The sequence below is a fragment of the Nicotiana sylvestris genome, chromosome 7 (assembly GCF_000393655.2).
Source record: "Nicotiana sylvestris chromosome 7, ASM39365v2, whole genome shotgun sequence".
In the NCBI taxonomy this organism is placed as follows: domain Eukaryota; kingdom Viridiplantae; phylum Streptophyta; class Magnoliopsida; order Solanales; family Solanaceae; genus Nicotiana; species Nicotiana sylvestris.
The window spans coordinates 93,814,250-93,817,667 of NC_091063.1; the positions used below are offsets into that span (position 1 = coordinate 93,814,250).

The window sequence follows — 3,418 nt, forward strand, 5'->3', positions numbered from 1 at the left end:
TTTTTTTGTAATTTTCGTTTTTATATAAAGATAGAATATAAAGTAACATTTTTGTATTTTTCAAAATTTAAAATGACTACAAAACATTAATAGAACTATATTTTCTTGGTAATTTTTGAAATTATGTAAAGTACCGAAATAAAGTACAATTTTTGTATTTTTTCAAGTTTATGAGAAATACATAAACTAAAATTTATATATATATTTTTTGTAATTTTTTCCTTTTGCAACGAAATATGGTAAAAATAGTCAAAATGGCTATATTAGACCCAATTTCACATATCCACGCTAAAAATGTGAAAATTCTCGGGGAGGGTCAAAAATCCGGTGTCTACAATAAGGATATATACATGTATAACAATAACGAGATAAAAGTAATATCTATTTTTAAAAAACAAAAGATACAATACCTTGGGTTAAAGTAATTAAAAATTAAAAAAAATCTTAAAGTAAGCAATATCTGCATAAGAATTCTTACATTATTATTTACGGCATATCAATATCTAATCTCATCATAAATAGTATGTAAACCAAACAACCCCTAATTTTACTAAAATACAGATGTAACGATGTAAGTATTGCATAAGCATATAGAAACGAACTAAACCAAGTACTATATAAAAGCAACGGAAAAGGGACGCTAGCTAGAAGCTAATAATTAAACGGATTTTATTTGGTTATCTGCACGGTCTTTGATGATCATGTTGTTGGTATAGTTCTTGAAACGAAAGTCAAGAAAAAGTAGCAAAAGTGAGGTATTAAAGGTCATATTAAAGCACAAAGTTCCAACCCAAGAGCATCCAATCTCAGTTGTGAGGTGATAATACATTGTTGTCACTGCACATAGGAAGTTAAGGATGAATTGAAAAATTTGGCAGTTTGTGACCAACCTCTTCCACCGTGTCCTCTTTCCCATTGTACAAAGGAAGTAATAAGCGTACATTATAACATGAACTGAAGAATTTGTAATCACCCCTACATGGATCATCGACTGTGAATTCGCACTAGAAAGAGTGAGGTAACAGATAACAGGCACCGTCGCATGGTGGTACACGTGGAGGAACGTGAGCCTTCGTGATCGAGAATTACTGAGGATGATCAAAAGGGTGTCTATGAATTCAAAATTCTTGGAAAGGTAAAAGAATTTAGCCCAGAAGAACAAAGGTCCACGTGGAAGAGTATGATTGGCAGGGAAGCAGACTATTCATTTCCAATCATGACGTGGCATTCGATGAATGACGGAGAGGCTGCAGCCGACAGCCATGATGAGAGAGAGGAGGCAGAGAATGAGGCTGTGCACGGTAGTGATGCGGTGGCGGAGAAGGTGGGAAGAAATGGCGTGAAGCAAAGAGCTAATAGATTGAGAATGTGAAATAAGGATATATGCATGTATTAACAATAACGAGATAAAAGTAATATCTTTTTTTTTAAACAAATGATACAGTACCCTGGTTTAAAGTAATTAAAAATTAAAAAAAAAACTTAAAGTAAGCAATATCTGCATAAGAATTCTTACATTATTATTCACGGCATATCAATATCTAATCTCATCATAAATAGTATGTAAACCAAACAACCCCTAATTTTACTAAAATACAGATGTAACTTTATAGGCAGTGAATTTCTCCAAACTTCTCTTCCTTAGAGAAGCGTTTTACCTTTAATTCTTTTGATTAGCATTTTCATACTTTTGTCACTCAAATCATTGTCTGAATCCGAAGAAATATCACCAATCTCATTAAGCTTTTACGGATCAGACTTGGAAGAAAGTTGAGAATAAAACTTCCTTTCGTCTTTGTCATCACAGAGGCTTATGATCCCCGTTTTATGGGAACTGCCATGAGCAACAGACAGCTTTCCATTACCATCAACCTTGTCACTCTCAATTAAACTTCTTTTCCTCTTGGAAAATGAAGTAGAGAATTCCTCTATAACCTCTTCTTTTATCTGCTTAGGAATGTTAAATTCGTACCTACACCATCACTGTTTGAAACACATGTCATTGCCTTCTCATTATCATTATCGCTAATGAGAACAACAATTAAAGACTCACTCTGCCAGGTACTGTATCTAAGTTATTCTTGGTGGAAGTTCCATTGCATGTCTAATAAAGTCATCAACCCCTTCTATAAAATCCTCCCGCAGTCCCCACCGATTAGGATAATTCATATTGTACATCCAAGTACGATGTTCCATCTATACAAATAAAATAAGAACAAATTAATTTAGTTAATTCACATCCTAATCTTTTTTAGTTAATTAATTCCATATCTTAAAGGTTCAACTCATATCCTAAAAAGTTCAATTTATATCCTAAAATTTCAATTTATAAACTAAAATTCCAATATATAAACTAAAAGTCCAATTCATATCCTAAAAGTCCAATTCATATCCTAAAGGCTCAATTCATATCCTAAAAGTTCAATTCATACACAAAAATTTCAATTCATATCCTAAAAGTTCAATTCATATCCACAAAAATTTCAATTCATATCCTAAAGGTACAATTTATAAACTAAAATTCCAATACATAAACTAAAAGTCCAATTCATATCCTAAAGGTTCCATTCATATCCTAAATGCTCAATTCATATCCTAAAAGTTCAATTCATACACAAAAATTTCAATTCATATCCTAAAGGTTCAATTCATATCCTAAAATTTTAATTTATAAACTAAAATTCCAATACATAAACTAAAAGTCCAATTCATATCCTAAAGGTTCAATTCATATCCTAAAGGCTCAATTCATATCCTAAAGGTTCAATTCATATTCTAAAAGTTCAATTTATACACAAAAATTTCAATTCATATCCTAAAGGTTCAATTCATATCCTAAATTTCAATTCATATCCACAAAAGTTCAATTCATATCCTAAAATTTCAATTTATAAACTAAAATTCAATTCATATCCTAAACCCTAGCGCTTCATATTCCTATATATATATATATATATATATATATATATAAACACACACACAGAGACACTTCACTGTAATACTATAACATATATATAACTTGTTATAGTATATGTTAGTGTGTGTATATATATAACACACACACTTCGTGATACTTTAACTACATATATAGCATGTTATAGATATGCTACTGTATTCATTATTTGTATTGTAACAGAGTTAATGAATTACATTCATTCATCACTAGGTTATAAGACGATGAATCAATTATAACAGATTAATTGATATAAGTCGAGAGTTTTGTTTTTAATATTCAACAATGCATCTGAGTAGGTTATAAGTCAATGAATCAATTTACACACAGATATATTTGATGAAAAATTATATATACTACTTAGGATCTTGACAAATCTATCAATCCCTAAAAGAACCTCGAGAGCAATTGTATCTTCTCTTCTTGTTCATTGACACTTATCTTGCATAGTACTAACACATACAG

General features: G+C 30.5%; 1 pseudogene; it reads right to left on the bottom strand.

Annotated features, from left to right (window-relative positions):
• Nucleotides 1–658: 658 nt before the first annotated feature.
• LOC104214629 (uncharacterized) lies at nucleotides 659–2,196 on the bottom strand (annotated as a pseudogene).
• Nucleotides 2,197–3,418: the final 1,222 nt, after the last annotated feature.